The 9,346-nt window shown below is 37.6% G+C and overlaps 1 long non-coding RNA gene across 1 annotated transcript; it reads left to right on the top strand.

Annotated features, from left to right (window-relative positions):
- Window positions 1-2,149: 2,149 nt before the first annotated feature.
- On the top strand, window positions 2,150-4,925 carry LOC111719739. Its single transcript, XR_002769739.2, has 2 exons — window positions 2,150-2,525; window positions 4,680-4,925. It is a non-coding gene; the product is annotated as an uncharacterized LOC111719739 (long non-coding RNA).
- The last annotated feature ends 4,421 nt before the right edge of the window (window positions 4,926-9,346 follow it).

Here is a 9,346-nt window from a genome sequence, read left to right as displayed (position 1 = left end):
GCACAGCACTAGGCACCAAGGAGACAAGGATAAAATAATTTCTGCCCTCAAAGAGCTTACATTCTACTAGAGAGTGATAAAAGATGCACACAACTATATAAATAAAAAGCAATTTCAGGATGATGAGAAAATTAGCAGCCATAGTAATCAGGAATGCTTTTTCTGAATAACAGGAGGCAATTGAACTTATCCTTGAAGGAAGTTTGGGATGCCAAAAGGTAGAGACAAGGAGGGAGTAGTATGTTCCACACATACAGGGGCAGCAGACATAAAAGGAAAAAAATTAGAGACCAAATATTGTGATCAAGGTGTGCTGGCAAGTGTTTCACAATTAATTTCAAAAAGGGGAGGAATGCATGGATGACACACTTTTAAATGTAATCTGAATTATTAACATTTCCTCCATCATTTTAGCATTTATCATTTTTATCATTCTCTATCGTTGTCTAGACAATCTACAAAACAATAAATCAAGTATTCATTTGTTGATTTCCAAGATATAAATTTTACACTGAAAATTTAATGATCAGACTGTAGATTATCCATGGACTATGGAAAATAGCTAGGAAATCAGTTTGGCAGGAATGAAGAAGAATCATTTGAAGAGCTCTAGAAAATAGGCCAGAGCTAAAGCTTTTTTGAAGGGCGGCTAGGTGGTGCAATGGATAGAGCATCAAAATGGAGATAGAAAGGTCTGAATTCAAATGTGACCTCAAATACATACTAACTGTGTGGCTTGGGCAAATCACTTAACCTGTTTGAATTCCCCAGGAGAAAGAAATAGCAAATCACTCAAGTTTGCCAAGAAAACGCTAGACATGGTTGGCATGTATGATCCACCAGGTCAAGAGTCATACACGACTTAACAACTAAATAACAAAGCATAGGAGGTTTATTTTATCCCAGAGGTCCTGGGGAACCACTGCAATTTCTTGAGCAGAAAAGTGACAAATCAGGTTTGTGCTTTAGGATTATCTGGTGCTATCTGGAGGATCAATTGAAAATGGAGCAGACTAGAAACACAGAACCCAATTTAACTGACTGTTATAATAGTCCAGGTTAAAAAGCATGAGGATTAAAAAAAAAAAAAACCAACCTATTTCTGATTATGTACTCTTCTACTCAATAAACTCCAACGGCTTCCTATTAAAAAAAAAAAAATGAGGATATTAACTGAGGTAGTTAAGTAGAAAGAATAAACTGACTGGTATCAGAAAGCTTAATAAGGAGTTTATAATGAAATATAGTTGCCCTGGAAAGATAAAAAGGACCATGACATCAGGGAGGTGATGCCATGAAATGCAAGTGACTTGGATTTAAGTGACCTTAGTCACGATATTTGGGCTGTCCTTTTATGTCTGTGCAAGATCACCTGCCTCACTTTCCCCTCCAGAGCCATCTGCGTTTAGTAGCCAGATAGAGATCCGGACGACTGGAGCTGGACCGGGATGCAGTGGGAGACCTTGGCCTTTTAAGCTAAAGTCTTTAAACTGAATTAATTATTCCTGTAGCCAAGGTCTGTTCAGTGCAGAAACCACCACAAACGCAGCCTTTCATTTTGGGCTGAATCCGAATGAATCTGGACAGATGACATGTCTACACCCAAACTATCTCTTTTCAAAGCTTAGAGGATCCCTTTCACTTCTCCTGATTACATCAACATTCAGTGTCATTCGGTCTCAGGCTATTTGGAGGTGGGAAAAGGAATTATCCTCTTCTATTAACTCCCAAGGTTTGGTCCCTCGGTTGTCAAAGCAACCAACTGAAAAGGCCCTAATTTCACCTCTCACTGCCTCGTGGCCAAAAAAAAAATCCGAGGTGTCATGACACACCCCTCCCTGCACCTCCGTTAGGCCCCAGCATGAGTCATTCCTGGATGCTTCCCGGAGAAAAACCTCCCTAGGTGTCGATAGCCTGGGGCAGGAGAGCCGCTTCCCTGGGACTCGGATTTATTTGAATTCCCTCACTGATAGCCCGGGATGCTCATTTGAATTGATGAGTTGATGACCACAGACTGGGTTGCTCTAGCAATAGACATTTGTGTTTATTGAAACTGAACACCCAAGCATTCAATTCATGTCATGCCGGGTGCTCAGATTTGCATGATTGCACATTCAGAGACTGGCACCTGCCCCTTGGAGCATCCACCGCAGCGGCTTTCCCATCGCGCTCACACTCGGCTGAGCCGGCCCCAGCTGTTACATCCCGGCTGTTTAAACAAGAGTTGCCAGTAGTTGAACGTTGCTGCTGAAGCGAGACAGTGTGCTCCCCGTGTATGTCAGCCCCGCAGGAACAATCTAAAGACAAGGCCGGGCCTCTCTGGCCAGCGTGTAAGCAGCTGGGATGGAGCCGCTGCCCTGAGAGAGAGGGAGACGGCCCAAAGGCTTCTGGCTCACAAGACTCGGATTCCAGTCCAGGTTCTTTTACTTTCTGGTGCACCAGGTCTCCGCTTCCTCATTTGAAAATGGGAGTGATAATACTTGGGCGAGCTCTCCCTCAATGGGATGTTGGGAGGAAGATGCTTTGTAAGTACTAAAGAAATTGGGTTTTAATGATTGCCCATATTTATGTGTTTCCCCAGAAAGGCTTAACAAGGGGGTTCTGGAAGTATGATTCCCTCTCATACTTCCCTCTAGGAAACTTGATTGGATGGCAACAGGTAAACAAAAAGAATGGTTTTATCTCTATTTTACCCGACTCAACTCCTCTCTGTGGAGACCATACCTGAAAAAGATCCTGCCACCCAGGGCCAGTGACTTTCCTCAGAGAAGTACAGAGACAAAAGGAAGCTGCTGACTCAATCGTGTCACCTCTCGTAGGAACAAAACTATCTAGTTCAATAATGCACCTCAAAGTACTGGAAGCCACCATAAAACAAGTAATATTTAAAATGATCCGCCCTAATACCATCCTCCTTGCTGCCATCTACCAAACTCCCAGCATTCTTCCAACATCCTCCATGACCTGGACACTTGGACATAGTCTTTTTCTCTAGCACATCCACTGACACCATCATCATGAAGGTCAATGTTCCTATTAATGATTTATTTAACATCCTGACCTCATAGTTTCTCAGCCTCCTCCTACCCATTAAACTGCCTTTCAATCCTATTTCATCAACAAAGAGGCATGGTTATAAGCTTCTAGAATCATAAATCAAGGCTAGAAAGGTGCAGTGACTTGGCCAAGATCACACAAGTAGGGTCAGTTTTAGAAATGGAAATCAGAAAGTCCAATGGCAAAATCCAGTGTTCGTTCTAATTCCCTATCATATTGAAACATGCCGCCTGAACTTTGAAATTCTGCTCTGCAAATGCACTTTCCTGGTCTTCTTTTGCACTCCCTACTCTTCATTCTTATGGTGACCTCTATCCCTTTATCTTTTGCCTATTTTCTCTGTGTCTCTTTCTGTTTCTCTCTTTAGATCTTTCTCTGTGTGTGTGTGTATGTGTCTCTCTCTCTCTTTCTCTTTCCCTTAATCCCTATTTACTAATCTTCAACCAATGCTAACCCTAAGTAAATTATTTAACTCTTCTGAGTATCAACTTCTTCCCCTATGAATTGGGCATAATACAATTTGCCTCCACTTACCTCAGAGAAATGATGTGAGGAAAGTGTTATGTAAACTTTAAAGAACTAAATAAATTCAATTTGTTATCATTATTATTCTTTCTCTCATTTTCCAGACTTTTGTTCCAAGATCAATCATTCTCTTTTTTTCTCATGCATCTTCAATCCCCCTAATTACTGGTTCAGTTCCATTTGTCTATTAGCACACTCAGCTTTCCCCAATTCTAAACAGATTGCTTTAATCTATTTACCTCTATTAAATTATTATGTAATTTCTCTTTTCTCACTAACCACTAAACCTCTTGAAAATGTAGTCTATACTCAATGCTTTCATTTTCTAACCACCCACTGATTTCATCACACCATATAATCACATATTCACAGAAATTTCAACATTGGAAGGGACTAGAGGCTATCTAAGCCAAATCATATTTGAACAAGAATTAGTCTACCAAGCAAGTAGTCATCTAAATTTTTCTGGCTTCTTGGAAGTCAATCAACAACCCTTTAAAGTACCTACTATGTGTCAAGTCTTGTGCTAAATGAACTGACTTTATTTCTCATCTTTCTTGATCACAGGAGTTATTGGCACTGTTGAGCAGGCTTTCCTCCTAAATACATTCTCTTCTCTTTTTGAGACCCTGGAATTATTACATCTTAGAACTGATAAGGACCAAAGAACTCATATAGTTCAATTTATATCCAAATTATGAATCCATTATCCCAGCAGGACATGACCCTGGAGTAAGAAAAGAGCTCTATGTGACATTTCACCAGAGGCCTCTGTCCAAGTTAAAACATAGATCAATTAATCAATACTCATTGGATCTACTCAGTCAACCTGTCCTGAGTTCACCTAATATACTGTCATCTGGTCCACAACTCTCTATCTTGTCTATAAGGAAATCATGATGGACTGTCATATGCCTCAATGAATCCAGATGTGCTATGTCTATACTATTCCCCTGATCTATTAATCTAATGCCCCTAACAAAAGAAGGAAATAACCTTAGTTTGGCATGACTTGTTCTATATTGGGAGAGTCTATTTTATTTTTAATTTAAATTTAAATAGGTATCTTTTGTTTTTACATTTTCTTCATTTCTCAGGATGTCCCCATCAGAGATCTATCCCTCATAACAAAGAAGAAAAAAGAAAAGAAAAAAAGTCTCAGCAAAACTAGTCAACATATTACACAACTCCAATATTATATATGCAGTATTACACAGTCTCTCATCTCTGCAAAGAAGGAAAGGAGGTGCATTTTGAAATTTCGTCTTTGGGGCCAAGATTGGTCATTATAATTTCATAGCATGCATAACTTGTTCTTAATAAACCCATGATGTTCACTATAATTACTGTCTCCCTTTTGAAAATGCTCATGAATAACCTCTTTAATTTTGTCAAAAATCAAAATCAAGCTTATTGACCTATAGCTTAAGGTATCTCACTCTTCCTTTTAAAAAAAATACAAATAAACTCATTTTATTCAGATATTACACATAGAAATTAAACAAGCACATCTTCAAGGTCTTTCAATAATTTATTCATGCCTAATGACAAATTCATAAGGGATAGTTAGATGCTCTCCTACCACCTTTTCCCTCATTTATCTTGAGCTTCAATTAACTGTTTTTCATATTTTTTCTTAATCTATCCTCAAGTTATTCTCAAAGATTGTTGAGTAATTCCATTATTTTCTCACTACTATCATCTTTCTTTCCATGGGCTAGAAAAAGTCCTATTTCTTCCTTGACTTTCTTCAAAATTGCTTTCTGTAAAAGGTTTTTGTGTTTCCCTTAGTATTTATTTCGAGGCTCAATTTAAATTGAGCCTTATCTTCATTGGCATTCTTACAGGATCTTGCCACTCTTTTGTATATATCTTCAAGTACCTGTTTTTTCAAAGCCAAATTAATTAATGAGCATTTTATTCAACCTTGGAGATTTCTTTTAAGCATCATCCCATTTTCTTCTACACTAACTTAGTTTTATTCTTGAGAACTTCCCATTTACTTTGAATCAGTTTCCCAAACCATAGAATTCTTTATCTTTTCAGTCTCTGAAACCTTTGATACCATTCCTCTAAAGTCTAGAGTAAACAGCAGATTATGGCTTATATTTCTTTCCTTAATTATTACAAATTCGAAGGGGTCATGGTCACTGTCTCCAAAAAAGTCCTAGCATTTTCCACCTCACCTATCAGGTCTTCACTATTAGTCATACTCAGGATAAACAGCAATAAACCTCATTGCTCCTTCCATCTTCTGAAAAATGAAATTATCAGCAAGGCAAGAAATTAGCAGCTAGTCTGTTTTCAGCAGGGAGACTTTCAAATAATTGAATTTCACAATCATAATTCTGTCTGCATCATAAACTTATCATCTAATTCCTCCAAATGAATTGGAATATGGTCCAACCACTGCATTGACTCTGTTTCTCCTTTGATCATCTTCCACCATGTCTTTCCCTCAGATTAATGGATTTCCATATAATAGTTGTTATCTTATGTTACTAGCACTTCATTATGTGTGTCTTAAATTTAGAAACAAAATTAAGTTATTTCTTATATGAATGACTCCTATATCACTTTAATAATATTTTGCTATTTGTTTGACCTGAGTGCTTAGCCTCTATAATCTCCAGTTTACTCATCTATAAGTGAAGATATTAGACCTCAGAGCTTCTAAAGATCCTCCCATCTCCAAATAAATAATTGAATTTCACAATCATAATTCTGTCTGAATCATAAACTTATCATCCAATTCATCCAAATGAATTGGAATATGGTCCAACCACTTCATTGACTCTGTTTCTCCTTTGATAATCTTCCACTATGTCTTTCCCTCAAATTAATGGATTTCTATATAATAATTGTTATCTTGTCTTACTAGCACTTCATTATGTGTGTCTTCAATTTAGAAACAAAATTAAGTTATTTCTTATATGAATGACTTCTGTACAACTTTAATAATTTAATAATATTTTGCTATTTGTTTGACCTGAGTGCTTAACCTCTATAATTTCCAGTTTGCTCATCTATAAGTGAAGATATTAGACCTGGGAAGCTTCTAAAAATCCTTCCATCTCCAAATTTATGTCAAGTTCAACCAATCTCTTCCCAGCATTCATTTCCCCAAGTACAACACCATGTCTCTTAATACCCAAGCACATGCTAGTTTCCAACTACTGCACCATGATATATTCGGCTCTCTTCCTACTCTCAGGCATCCTAAATGTCTCAGCAGAAATGCTGATGTAGTCAATTCTCCTCACTCCATCTGTTCCTTGAAACAGTGAGAGCATCCAAGGGAAACCTTCCCTGCTCTGCACAGAATACCACCTGCGCTCTGTTTGGCCTCCCAGCCCGACTGTGCCCTACCCTGATAATTTTTTTAAATGTTTAAAAAAAACTAAGGTGGAATTGAATCTGGGGTTCAGCTTTATTAGCCTACTTTCTGCCTGAGGATATTTCTTTAAAGGGAGTAAGTAGGACAATGGCAGATGTTATTTGGTAGATAAATCATTTATCAGGTTGTCAGTGAGCAGGGACCTTCTGGGTTTAGTTTAGCATCATCCTGAACTACCCTCATTCAAATCTTCTCCCATTCAAACCCAGAACAATAATGGCCCTTGTCAGTCTGTAAAAAGTAAGGTTGGGGTTGGCCAGGCATGCTAGTACACGCCTGTAATCCTTGCTATTGACTGGGGAAGCTGAGGCTACCCTTGGGCTCCAGGGTCCCAAGATGAGGTCTCACACCAGTGTGGTGAGCCTCTGGAAATAGAAAAGCAATTGGCTACCCAGAGAATGGTGAAGCAGCCCAGGTTGAAACAGATTAAGTCAAAGCTCCTATGCTACTCGTTGGTGGAATCATCCAAACTGGACAAGTGAGAAAGACCTAGTTTCCAAAAATATAGATATAGATATAGATATAGATATTAGGGTACTCAAGAGCTATGCAAAAAGAAGTGTATGAATGCAAATAATGGGTAAAACATGATACATCTATTATTCTTTAAATAATAAAAATAAATAAATAATAACGCTTTTTTTATTATTGTTGTTGTTTTGACATCACAGTTATTGTAAATGTAAAATAAGTGGTTCTTACTTGCCTGGTAGTTTAGGGATAAATAGGTTTTCTTTATTTCTCCAGGAACAGTCTAGGGATTTGTCTGGTAAGCAGCTATTCAGGAAGTTTAGAGGTATAAAAGCAAATAACATCCTTGGCTCTTTTTGAGTCCCTTCCTAAGGAATAACCAAGCATTGAGTTTGGAATCAGGAAGACTCATTTTGAGTTATGTGACTCTAGGCAAGTCACTAAACCCTATTTCCTCAGTTTCCTCATCTGTAAAATGATCTGGAGAAGGAGATGGCAAATCATGTCAGTAAGACATGGCAAGAAAATCCTAAACGTGGGTCATGAAAAGTTAGACAAGACTGAAACAACTCAACAACAAAAATCTAGAGGCAGTTCTAACCAGTTTTTCTTAGAGAGCAAAATTTTCTGTATGAACATTTATACTTCAAAAATGTCTGAAAATCAGGAGTTGATTTATGATTTTGTTGACTGTCTTGATTTAAGAAAATGTTAATAATTCATGTGAAACTTAAAAGTGTATTCATATATTCCCTTCCAACCTGAGTCTAATTATTAAACATTTATGAGCACATCTCTTTCCTGTTCTAAAAACGTTTCTTGAGCTCAGTAGGAACTGTATTAGAAAGTTCAGGGAATAAAGTCATCACCATACTGGAAGCTAATAACAAAAACAACTGGATGATAGATAGCTCGATAGTCAGTAAGGTGGATCAATGAACAAAGTGTTGAGACTGGAGTCATGGGTTCAAATCCAACCTCTGACACTTACTAGCTGTGTGACACTGAGGAAGTCACTTAACTTCTCTCTGCCTCAGCTTTTTCAACTGTGAAATGAAAGTAATAATAGTATCTAGCTCACATGTTGTTGTGAGGGTTGAATGAGATAATATTTGTAAGTTTGGCAAATAATAGGTATTTAATGCATACTTATTTCCTATTCTTTCTCTCTTTCATATAGTATTTTAAGGTTTACAAAATGTATCACATCCATGTTCTTATTTGCATCTCTAGCATAATCTTCCTTCTACCTCACACACATAAAGAAAAACAGTCCAACAAATCCAAACTACATAATGTCCTTATTGGATAACATACAACATTCTGCATTTGTAGTTCCCATCTCTCTAGCAAAAGGACAAAGGTCTAACTGTTCTTACTAACTCAGGTAATCTATCTGTGAACTATCAGTCTCATACAATGAAATGGCTTTTGCCCATCTACCAAATTATATTGAAATCCATCAGCTAAAAAGATCATTTGAAAATTTTTGAGCTATTTTGTTTTGAGATGGCCAACTAACCCCAATATTGAACTTTAGAAGTCATCTCTCCCTGGTGAATCTAATTCAGTCAAAATCAATTAGCTCTTCTTAAAGCTATCCTGGAACATTTACAAGGCAGGCAAACATGAAATGGTGAAATGTGAGGCAATGTGATTGAAACTGAGAACTCACTTCACTGAAGTCAGTAAACAGAAGAGGATAAAAATGGACATCCTTCTTACATGTGGTGACTTTGAACATGTCACAGCCTCCTCTGGGCCTATAAAATTCAGTCTAACTCATGTAGGGATATCTTATTATAACAGTACTTCCAGGTTCCTTCCAGGGGAATTAGCCAAAAAGGACAAACCAGAGAATTCAATGGTTATTCACATTTTAAATAATGGGGCTCT

The sequence above is a fragment of the Sarcophilus harrisii genome, chromosome 3 (genome assembly GCF_902635505.1).
Source record: "Sarcophilus harrisii chromosome 3, mSarHar1.11, whole genome shotgun sequence".
NCBI classification, from domain to species: domain Eukaryota; kingdom Metazoa; phylum Chordata; class Mammalia; order Dasyuromorphia; family Dasyuridae; genus Sarcophilus; species Sarcophilus harrisii.
Note: the sequence above shows the minus strand (reverse complement) of the source record. Positions and strands in the feature narration are given on the sequence as shown.